This window comes from Pecten maximus, chromosome 4, assembly GCF_902652985.1.
Source record: "Pecten maximus chromosome 4, xPecMax1.1, whole genome shotgun sequence".
NCBI classification, from domain to species: Eukaryota; Metazoa; Mollusca; class Bivalvia; order Pectinida; family Pectinidae; genus Pecten; species Pecten maximus.
This window is the reverse complement of record NC_047018.1, coordinates 39,515,200-39,528,134: the sequence shown is the minus strand read 5'-3', so window position 1 is coordinate 39,528,134 and position 12,935 is coordinate 39,515,200. Positions and strand designations below refer to the sequence as shown.

The 12,935-nt window shown below is 37.8% G+C and overlaps 1 protein-coding gene across 1 annotated transcript in view; it reads right to left on the bottom strand.

Annotated features, from left to right (window-relative positions):
- Positions 1-855, bottom strand: part of LOC117326536 (otoferlin-like) — a 141,860-nt gene extending 141,005 nt beyond the window's left edge. The window contains exon 1 of the mRNA XM_033883291.1: positions 771-855. The gene's annotated coding sequence lies outside the window, so the exon portion shown is untranslated. The remainder of the gene's footprint in view (positions 1-770) is intronic.
- Between the last annotated feature and the right edge of the window lie 12,080 nt (positions 856-12,935).

Below are 12,935 nucleotides of genomic sequence, written 5' to 3'. Positions count from 1 at the left end.
GTGTCCAGATTATACAGGTGTCCAGATTATACAGGTGTCAATTATACAGGTGTCTAGATTATACAGGTGTCCAGATTATACAGGTGTCCAGATTATACAGGTGTCCAGAATATACAGGTCTCAATAATACAGGTGTCCAGAATCTGAAGGTCTCAAGTATACTGATGTCCAGAATCTACAAGTCTCAATTATATACAGGTGTCCAGAATCTGAAAGTCTCAAGTATACTGGTGTCCAGAATCTACAGGTCTCAATTATACTGGTGTCCAGATTATACAGGTCTCAATTATACTGGTGTCCAGAATCTGAAGGTCTCAATTATACTGGTGTCCAGATTATACAGGGTTACAAAGAAAAGTATAAACTGGGAATTAGCTAAATATCTCTGATTTATTTAGATGTCCTGACAATAAAGGGTAACATAGAAATATTTCATGTTGGAATTAGTAAGTTATAATGCAACAATTCATGTTGGAATTAGTAAGTTTTAATGAAATATTTCATGTTGGAATTGGTAAGATATCAAAATATCTGGTTTATACAGGCGTCCAGATTACACAGGGCTACAAAAACCTAGATATTGGGAACTAAAATAAGACTTTGTTCATATTGATGTGTGGATTATAGAGGGTAACACCGTATGTATAAAGTCGGAGTAAGTTCTGGGTCAGTTTAGTCAAGGTGTCCATATTATCTAGGTGACAAAGACAAATCAGTTAACCAAAGTTCTGGATTATACAGAGTTCTGTTTATAAAGGTAGATTTTGTACCTGTTGCTGAGGTATTTGTTGTAGTTGAAGATCTGAATGTCGATGATTTCTTCTTTTTCCACGGGACGTGCCACAGGCCATTCAAATGACTAAAACAGAAAATGACATTTCCCTTAAATATGATCACAAAAACCAATATCTCAGTTTCAACTGAAAGAAAAAAAATCACATCCGAAATTTTACATTTTAAGAAAAAAATTAGAAGGGGAAATCTATTAAGTCGATTCTGAATTTTTGCAATGAATGCACGTTAGTTTTACTGACGGAAAAGAATTAAAATCGATAGCACCTTGGCATTGTTGACAGACTACAGAGCAAAGTTAGGGACATGTTATCTGCATAGTATCCGTAGGAACACCGAAGGTGTCAACGAAGTCCCGTAATTATCCGAAAGAGCACTGCACGCAATACCCATCGGAGCGGTGCATTATTTAACAAAGCATGAGTACTGAAGATGGCATATTGGAAGTCTGTGAAACACGCATTTGACACTCGAATGGAATTGGAGCTCTCCTGTATGGAGGGAAATTAAATAGCTTGTCTTACATCTGCATTGTCAGTGAATTCGACCTTATATAGATATTTCATTACTGCTGAATAACAGCAGCAGTCTAGAGTTACATAGGTGAAATAATTCAATTTACATGAAATGGTTATGGTGCTATCAATCTAAATTCACTGATCAACTCTTCAAAACTCAAAATACAAAGTCGTTCTGAAACCAAATTAAAGTTTGATATAAGTCTGATTTTTTTTATATCAAACTTCCCAAATGGAATTTAGATTAAACAAATTTGTTTTGAATTCATTTTAGGAGTAAATTTCGATTCTATCTATTTACAAAATTATATTCAATACACAGATTTATGATATCAATATTAAATTAGCAGAGGTTGAAGATCTAAGATTTTCTAGGCAAATTTTTCACTCAATTTTTTATTGAAAACATTCTGACTATCAAATCAATTGTTTGTCACAATTGAAATATATTTTATCACAAGTATTAAGCATCAATTTCTGAGGCTATGCTGTGAAATCTATAAACCTGTTAATGCCTCATTCCAAGTGAGCTACAAGAAGTTCAAATGCATTTCTCGTACCAATATAACCTCATTCAAATTATGCATGCATGTATGAACAAATTGGCCAATTAGCCTCACTTTGATGGAGATTTTGCATGTCAAAGATATCTTAAAATCAAGGACATGCAATGTTAAATTATCTTGAGGCCATGTTTTTAAAATGTCAACAACATAATTTCCATGAAATATGATATTGTTGCCGTGATGTCCTGCTATTGTTTTGAAGAAGGAATTCCATCATCTTGGCATGCAAAGTTATAAAGTCAATACACGTGTCCAGGGTTCAGAGAAGTGCAAATCTACCACTGATTAAAGAATATTTTTTTAATTAACAACTGTGTAGCTCAATTAATTTATATCAAGTCATACCTACAGCTAAATACACTTTTAAACTTTCGATAAACAATATCTGGAGACGATGAAGATAAGAATTTGTGTCTGAAGTAATATCTTTATTATACATTTCATCATTTTCCTAAAATAACATTAGCAGAATATTTGTCATTGTTTTCTCGATTTGTTCCATAAACGTCATGAGCTTCATTGATAAAACATTTATATCATTTCAAAGCTTGCTGTCACTTCTTCAGATATATGGGATTGGGAAGGAGTGAAACAAACATGATGTACATTACATGTAATCAAATTACTCTAAAAAATCAATAACATCAAAACATTTTTGATACAGTGGCTGTTTTCTCGAGCCAACCCTAGATTTTCTGGATCAACCTTTAGCATCTTATAAGCTTTTGAAAATTATTGTTTCTTAAAATGCAAAAAGCAATCCTACACAATCCTTATATTATGGACACTTTAGAAAATATATTTTCATAAAAAGTATATACATATCCAGTCACACATGTCTATAAGACCGCTCAAGGGCAGACAGAAAAATGGTCACTATAGACAGGTTGCCTATATAGACAAGCAAAGATTTTCATGCCAACCAGCACATTTAGAATCACCTATATATATACCGTATATGACCAAATAAGGGTGCCCCTACCTTGATTTGAAGATCAAGTAAAAGACTTAATTCATGTTGTTAATTAAATGTTGTTAAGAACAGAACTTAGCTAGTAAAAGACAGTGTAAATCAATTATTAGGTCAAAGAAAACGAAATCACCTGTGTCTATAAATAGAACACAAATGAGTTCCGTTTGAACATAAATGGTGGAACACACATTCTCTGTTCTGAAGAACAGCTAGCATGGTTTACAAGTTTACAGGAATATTCAAGTGATGTTTAAGCTTAATTTATGATAATGAATAGATATCTTTATCTGGAATATTTTTATGACTAAAGATTTTACCCTTTCCTCAGCCTTAGGTATTCTGCTATATGGTATTAATGAGTCGATCTGTTTCATAAAACTTTAGAATATTGAATCTTAATTAGGGCGCCCCCACTGTCAATTACCCGTGCCCTGCCCCCTTATTTGGTCATATACGACAAGACCTGTGTCGCATTGTAGAGGGGGTCACTATGTGGGATGTTATTTTATAGTATTAGTGCTTAGGACAGTTACAGAACGGTCATCATAGACAGGTGGTTGTAATATACAGGTAGTCGCTAGTGCAGGTTTGACTGTATATGACTATACCAAATACTGTTGGCTTGATGCGAACTTTTGAAAAATGTTTTCCCACAAATTCTCTTGCAAGAAAGTAAGTACATTACATATGAACTTTATTTAATTTCGTAGCCAGAAGTTTTTCATTGTCGTCCATAAAAGCGGGCACAAGCCTTTGTTTGGTAAACCTCCCTCCAATAGTTAATGCCACAATATCTGGTAAACAAGTAATAAGATGTTTGTATACTATGTAGAAATCTAATGCTGCCAACACTGAATTAATGTATCATACTCGTAAAAATGTCAAACAAGTACTTCATAAAGGTAGCATCCTCCAAATATTACAACACATACATGTAATTTCATAACGAGCTCTCTGGTTTACCAAGGATAGGAAATTCAAGAGGGGTCTTGGTACCCATTTTTGTAAGAACTTTAGCTAAGTTCTATTTTCAATTTTCATATAACATATTAAAGGGAATGGAATATTTGATGTTTTTTATCTTAATTAAGGGTCAAAGTAGACCATGGAGCTAAATTTTGATCAAAAATCATATTGGTATGTGAATTCAGAATAAGACTGTTGTTACCCATTCATTTAGAATAGTATTATGAAGCCCAAGAACCAGGAAAATTAAAATTTCTCTAAGTCATCATTTTCTGATCAAGAAGACTAAAACTATATGAAGTATCTTCTAGAGATAACTCTCACCATTCTTCTTATTAAACAACTAAAGAAAAAAATCAGAGACATCTTGAAAACAATTAAATTTCAAGTTACAACCCAATAATTTTATACTGTTTTCCGATCGGTTTTAAAAGAATTTGAATCAAACACCCAGAAAACACAATTTGTTTTAAAAGATAAACAATGTTTAAATGATAAGCCAGGAAGGAAAGTTGACTTAAACACTATGCTGGGCTAGACAAATACTTGTGTTTTAGTCCTCTTGTTTTCATCAACACATCTGACCTTGACTTGACTTTGACTCGAGAAGCCAGTATATGGAAGACTGTTTACAATCCCGAGAGAACTTTAAGATTTATTGCTCTGAAACTAGGCTGTATATATATATATATATATATAGATCATGTCATTTGGAGGAAAGGACTTTATTTATCCCTACATAAAGGGGATATGGCATTGCAGTTATCATTTCTTAATTTTTCATTTTCAATGTCAAAACTCCTATAACATATTTATTGTCATGAAAATAAGGTGGATTATCTTTATAACCCTAAAATGATTGACCCCATTTACACTATTGACCCCATTTACACTATTGACCCTATTTACACTGAAATAAACACAATGCCAGTAACACATGACTCAAGGTCATGGTGGACAGATTGCAAGACAAAGAAATAGCAATAATGTTAAGCATGAGGGTAGATTTATTACCAGACGTGGGCTTATTGCAGGATAATTATGGTATCGAACACAAATCTTAATGACTATATATACACCAAGTAAAATATAACATAAATGTAGAATGCTCAAAACATGGAAAACAAAGAGGCCCAATGGGCCTGTATCGCTCACCTGACTCTACAGCAACTATGAAGTTGATTTAGGTTATTTCTACAGATACTATGCTGATAACCACTTTATTCAAATATCAGCGAGGCTTAGGTTTCTTCCTGTCAATAAATTTTCTAGTTCCTTCATTCCAGTACACAACTGGCCTAATATCAGGTCTATCTTTGCGATCGAGAAACCATTGTTTGAAGAATTCAGCCTACTTGACCTATGTGATCTTCAATGTAGGTCAAGGTCATTCATTTGAACAAACTTGGTAGTCCTTCACCCAAGCATGCTACATACCTAAAATTAAGTCCATGGGCCTCTTAGTTATTGAGGGAAGTGTCTGAAGATTTTAGCCTATTTGACCTATGTGATCTTAAATGAAGGTCAAGGTCATTCATTTGAATAAACTTGGTAGCCCTTCTTCCAGCATGCTACATGCCTAATATATGAAATCCCTGGGCCTCTTGGTTATTGAGAAGTCGTTGTTTGAAGATTTTAGCCTATTTGACCTATGTGATCTTAAGTGAAGGTCAAGGTCATTCATTTGAACAAACTTGGTAGCCCTTCACCCCAGCATGCTACATGTCTAATATGAAGTCCCTGGGCCTCTTGGTTATTGAGAAGTTGTTGTTTGAAGATTTTAGCCTATTTGACCCATGTGACCTTGAATGAAGGTCAAGGTCATTCGTTCATCAATCTATAAAATCTGATGGTATCCATAATTCCATTCCATCAGTCTATTAAATCTGATGGTATCCACAATTCCATTCCATCAGTCAATCGTTAAACACAAGAAATAGTAACACTGTAGCATGATTGTGTCGTACTTTTAAATCACATAACCAAGGTCTGTGTGTATATAGCACTACTCTATAGCTACCACAGTTTTCTGTTTCCATCCAGTTGACATAATCCATGGATCTTTAATATTTAATCCAGTGATCTTTTAATGATACAACAAATTCATTTTGGTCTCTCAAACTTTGCATAATTATAAAATCCACATTTCTGTTATACTGGGTGTCCACTTTCATTCATTGAAATAAATAAATCCTCCGATCATTTCAAAACATCCAGGGAGGTAACTGATAATAACATTTATGAAATCCATTGCTGTTTGGTAATGTTGCTAAAACACTGGTCACTGATTGAATCATCCAAACAATCTATAGTCTGTATGGTCATCCTCTAGATGGACTGGTCAGTTCCATGATAACTTAGATTAATCCATGGATTGACCATATTTTAATATTAGTATATCAAAGGGTTATAGAATACTGTGATCTACCTCATAGGTAGTTATAAACTGTACTATTGAGAAGAATGATTTATCAGAATTGCTTATAATCCTTTGTCCATTTCAAATTAAGCTAGAAAATGTTTACAAACTATAATTTATGCTGCATTACAATTTTAATGGAAATCAGGCTAAATACGAAGTCTCACTGGGTTCATACAGATTATATCAAACCATATTCAAGGCCATTTCAAGGTTTTTTCAATGTCTTAATTAAATATTCAAGGCCCATTTTACCCATCATCTTGAGAAGGAACTAGAGAACAAACGAGAATTCCACGGAAGTGGATGTGTCGCCTGCACAGCAAGCTAGGATTTGAATTTTAAAAATCAAATTGATCTGCTTTGCAAATCAAAACAAGTTGCATGTAAAATTTAAGTGTTTTTCATACAGAAACCAGAAAGCACTATCATATATGAAGTTTTAGGTTGATTGACCCAAATGGAACTGGACAGATTTTCTATTTATTTACAGTGACCGTGACTTTCGAACCTGAAAAGCAATCCCAAGCAAGAATTTCTGATAAGGAAGTACTATACAAAGTTTGACTTTAATTGGTCCAAGGGAACTCGAGTTATCAAATGGAAACCAAGTTTCTATTAATAGCAACAGTAACCTTGACCTTTTACCTTTGAACATCGAAACTTAGAGCAATCCCAAGCAAGCACTTACTATAAGAAAGCAATGCATCAAGTTTGAGTTTGATTGGCCCAAGGGATCTCAAGTTATCGCAAGCAAACCTATTTTCTATTTATAGTAGCAAGGACCTTTGACATTTGAACCTGAAAAGCAACCTTAAGCAAGCACTTTTGGTAAAGAAGCACTGTGTGAAGTTTGATTTTGATTGGCTGAAGGGAACTCAAGTTACTGCATGGAAACCAATTTTCTATTAATACTAACAGTGACCTTGACCTTTGACCTTTGAACCTGAAAAGCAATCCCAAGCAAGCACTTTTGGTAAGGAATCACTGTGTGAAGTTTGAGTTTGATTGGCCGAAGGTAACTTGAGTTATTGCATGGAAACCAATTTTCTATTAATGGAAACAGTGACCTTGACCTTTGAACCTGAAAAGCAATCCCAAGCAAGCACTTTTGGTAAGGAAGTTTGAGTTTGATTGGCCAAAGGGAACTCAAGTTATTGGACAGAAACCATTGTGCGGACGACGCTGACGACGACATAGTAATACCTATATGTCACCTTTTCAAGGCGACACAAAAAGAAAGTTATAACTATCCACATGATCAAGATACAACTTGACATGGTAATTATTGACGTCTGTAGAGGAGGTGTCATTGACAAAGTTGAATCCATATCCTAATGAGACCTTAATATTCAAGGATTTTTCAAGGCTGTAAACCAATTTTCAAGGCTTTTCAAGGCCCAGAATGAAATTCAAGGCTAGCTTTCTCCCTGTCTCACAATGTTTCCACAAAACATGTTAAAAGACAGATTTCTAATATATTGATGAAGTGTCAGGTTCTTGAATTATACAAATATATCTTTAACATGGAATAAAATATGCACAGACCAGGCCAACATAACACAACATACAGTTTATTCATATTACAGAAAAAATCCCACCTAATAACATCAGAAAGAAGAATGAGAAAATCAATATTTAAAATATGTCCCCTGTATACACCCCCTCCCCATCTTTGTTCCTTGGGTACAACCCCTCCCCGTCCTCTGGGTACAGTCCTCCCCATCTCCTGTCCCCTATGTACAACCTCTCCTGTCCCCTATGTACAACCTCTCTCCACCTACTGTTCCCCTGTGTATAACCCTTCCCCATCTCCTGTCCCCTGTGTACAACCCCTCCCCATCTCCTGTCCCCTGTGTATAACCCCTCCCCATCTCCTGTCCCCTGTGTATAACCCCTCCCCATCTACTGTCCCCTGTGTATAACCCCTCCCCATCTCCTGTCCCCTATGTACAACACCTCCCCATCTCCTGTCCCCTGTGTATAACACCTCCCAATCTCCTGTCCCCTGTGTACACCCCCTCCCCATCTACTGTCCCCTGTGTACAACCCCTCCCCATCTCCTGTCCCCTGTGTACATCCCCTCCCCATCTCCTGTCCCCTGTGTATAACCCCTCCCCATCTCCCGACCCCTGTGTATAACCCTTCCCCATCTCCTGTCCCCTGTGTATAACCCCTCCCCATCTCCTGTCCCCTGTGTACAACCCCTACCCATCTCCTGTCCCCTGTGTACAACCCCTCCCTATCTCCTGTCCCCTGTGTACAACCCCTCCCCATCTCCCGCCCCCTGTATACAACCCCTCCCCATCTCCTGTCCCCTGTATATATCCCCTCCCCATCTCCCACCCCCTGTATACAACCCCTCCCCATCTCCCGCCCCCTGTGTACAACCCCTCCCCATCTCCTGTCCCCTGTGTACAACCCCTCCCCACCTACTGTCCCCTGTGTACAACCCCTCCCCATCTCCTGTCCCCTGTGTACAACCCCTACCCATCTCCTGTCCCCTGTGTACAACCCCTCCCTGTCCCCTGTGTATAACCCCTCCCCATCTCTTGTCCCCTGTATACAACCCCTCCCCATCTCCTGTCCCCTGTGTATAACCCCTCCCCATCTCCTGTCCCCTGTGTATAACCCCTCCCCATCTCCTGTCCCCTGTGTATAACCCCTCCCCATCTACTGTCCCCTGTGTATAACCCCTACCCATCTCCTGTCCCCTGTGTATAACCCCTCCCATCTACTGCCCCCCGTATACAACCCCTCCCCACTACTGTCCCCTGTGTAAACCCCTCCCCACTCCTGTCCCCTGTGTAAACCCCTACCCCTATCTCTGTCCTGTTACAACCCCTCCTCCCAACCTAAAGTTCCTGTTGGACACTACTCTCACCTACGAACCATGTGTCCCCATCCCCATATTGTCCCCCTGTGATAAACCCCATCCGATCTTTATCTGTGTACAACCTCTGATCCTGTTTAACCCCATCAATCTCTTTACCACTTATACCAACCTGCCCATGTTCATGATTATCCCGATGTTGTAATAACCCCCTACCAATGACCGCCATTTTATGACCAAAACCACCATATATCCTTCCTGCCCCGATGTGTATACCATACCCATCTATTATCCGCATGACACCAATTGTTCCCTTGCCTCCCCCATAATGTGATCTGGAAAGTTGTAGATGTGTATCTTGACCTCATGACCACCAGATTATTTCATGATCTTGGAGAATGACACCAACTGTAAAGACCAAACACAGAGATATTATCTTGTACCAATACTACCAGAATGTTCCTTTTTTCAAAAACTAATTACATGATCTAATTACCACTCTTTGAGAGTTAAACTATATTGGAAAGTTCCCTTAAGCACAGTCCTGGTAACTTACCACTTGTTCCCCCCGTCTGTTACAACGATGACGAATAAATACAATGAAAATTTATCCTCATTTACCACCAGTGTTATCCTTTACAATACCACAGAATGTGTTTGACAAACCACAAATGTGTATCCTTGACCAATGACCACCAGAATGTGTATCCTTGACCAATGACCACCAGAATGTGTATCCTTGACCAATGACCACCAGAATGTGTATCCTTGACCAATGACCACCAGAATATGTATCCTTGACCAATGACCACCAGAATGTGTATCCTTGACCAATGACCACCAAATGTGTATCCATGACCAATATGACCATCAGAATGTGTATCCTTGACCAATGACCACCAGAATATGTATCCTTGACCAATGACCACCAGAATGTGTATCCTTGACCAATGACCACCAGAATATGTATCCTTGACCAATGACCACCAGAATGTGAATCCTTGTGAATCAGGTGTAAAACTTATGATAACATGATCTAAATATGAACCACGTCTGTTGAGGGGATCCGTGTTATTGATTCAGAATGGGACAGTCACGGGTAATACTATATGCCCCCTATGCCCCTCCCCCCCCCCCCACCCCCACCCCCCACCCCCCCTCTAAAATGACGGAGGCATTAAAATAAATTGAAAATTTCCTATTTTACTACACAGCATTAGTGTTTGACATCGAAAGCCTTTAAATCAAAATATCCTACTAGTATTATTGTGTGTGATAAACTCTAAAAAAACCTTTTAACCAATAACCAATGAACAGACAGAAAGAAAGGCGGCCGGACAGAATTATGGTTACACCATGTGTGCCTGTGACGACTTTGTTCACGAGGATTAAAAAACTTTTTACTACATCAATAATGATCATGCAAAACAAAACAAAACTGATGACACAATGTTGGTCTTCTCAATGAGCCCTTCATTTAAGATGATGTCTTGACCTTAGTCTTGAAAATACATAAAGAACACCGAATTATGCATGAGCAGATAAAATTGATACTTTCCCTCGCTGAAAGTGAGTAATGATTCAATGTGAAACAACAGTTACTGGCTCGCCCTGAACTGTCATACACATCACCGATCATCCTGGTTTCCTACAAGTCCATTGGGAACCGTATTGTACCTAGTTTTTTAAATGCTGTCTGGTCAATTTGGTATGTCATAAAAATCTTCTATCTATTTTCTGACCAAACAAATTGTCAGGATCTTATGGATAAAATATTGATCTTCAACCACTGGGGACAGAATTCTTATGTCGTAAACTGCTTGGCCACAAGGTCGTAAACTGTTTGGACACAAGGTCATATTCAGCGATGAAGATAAGAGTGGGTGTAATGTAACCTGGGACAAAGTGTCCAGACATTATCTTTAGGTCATTGTTCACAGGAGGCCATTGAAAACACTGATATTTCGGACAAAGATCATATCACCAGGTCATGGAAGGGTCACAAAGGTCATAATGTCACAAGGTCATGGAAGACACAAAGTCATAATGTTACAAGGTCATGGAAGACAAAAGGTCATGGTGTCACCAGGTCATGACAAAACAAAAGGTCATGGTGTCACAAGGTCAACGCGGACAAAGGCCATGGTGTCACCAGGTCATGGCAGACAAAGGATAGTGTCACAAGGTCATGGCAGACAAATTTTCATGGTGTGTTATAAGGTCTGGCAGACGCAAGGTCATGGTGTCACATTTTTAGGTCATGGCAGACAATAGTAGATGAAAGGTCATAAACCTTTTTATATCATGAATATAAAGAATTTCAGCATCTCACTAGGGGCAAAAGGTCAAGGATGAAAAACTGAAGTAAAATCCTTATGACCATATCCTTCAGTTCAAATTAATGGGAACTACAGGTTCATGACGTAAATATGAGCTTAAGAATTTTAAAAAATGAACATCAATGTCAATACAAGGTCTTGGAGATAAACAAGGTGATACGATTATAATGTCATAGCAAACATGGTAAATTGGGTCAAAATGTCCATGGATTACAAAAGGTCATGGCAGAAGTCAAGGTCATGACAGACACAAGGTCACAGAGAACACAAGGTCATTCGGTAAACAAGAACACAGAAATAATAATAAGTTGCGCCAGCCACAAAGTCGTGATGGTTAGTTAGATTATAATGACATGTTTGCATGGACACTAATGGATTTCCAGCTCAGGACTTAAGAGGTGATTAGAAAACTGTCAACCAATCGAGATCCTGCCCTGGGCCACATACAGACACAGCACCTTACTGGCACGTAAAACACTTTTCTAGTAATCCACATAGCATGCAATCGATACCGACAATGGCAGGATATATCTATGGTTTACAGTCCGGTTACAAGGATTTCATTTATTTTTTTTATTTTTTTTTCGGTAATTTTTTTTTTTTTTAAGTTCCTATCTTAATGTAGTGGTGACTAGGATCTGCATGTTTCCTTTAGGAGAATGAAGAATTGTCAGTGTGGTTGTATATTTGGTAAGTGTGCCACAGTTTAGATAGCAGGTTCAGACAAAGCATTTTATGAATTATCTATTGAATTTAGCACCGAGCCATTTCCCCGAGGACCAGGTGATGGTATAGAGTTTAGAGACAGGAGGGTCAATGCTGAGGCTCGCGGAGTCTTGTCTACACATCGGTGTAACCTCTTTCTCGATTTATTGGTTTGAACTTCTCGAACAGCAGTCAACAGTTATTTACAGGACTCATACACATGAAGACAAAAGTTCATTCATATCAACAGTTGACAAATTCAGTGAATACATGTGTAACAAAGATGGTGGATTGTCGCTATATGCAAATAGATACCATTTTCTTTGCCTTTTAAAAATATGTTAAGATAAAAGGAGACAATTGCAATCAATGATTGCGAAGCTCACCTGCAGCAGCAATCACAGTATGCACTTATTTTTTATGTTTGTATTGTGAAGTAATAATTCACATGTAGTCCTCAATGAATGAATAAATTGATTAGTAACAGTGTGATGCATATGATTTTGGACTTAAAACCTGAAAACTTTAAAAGTGGGTTTTGGTGACAAAAAAAATTAAGTCCACAAAATGGTGAAATGCAAAAAAAAATTACTTTTTTTTCTGCATAAATTTTTTTTCTGCATAATTTTGCCATAACATCACTCCAAGACCTCTAATGGATGAATAAACCAAATTAGAAGGGCATGAGGTGTATACTTTTGGACTTAAAAGCTTTCCAAAAACTTACCCAAAAAACTTTTAAAGTCTTGGGGTGGGACGCTAAAGCCGACGCCTATGCTGACGCCAACACCAACGCCAACGCCAACGGCGGGGGTACAGCATTA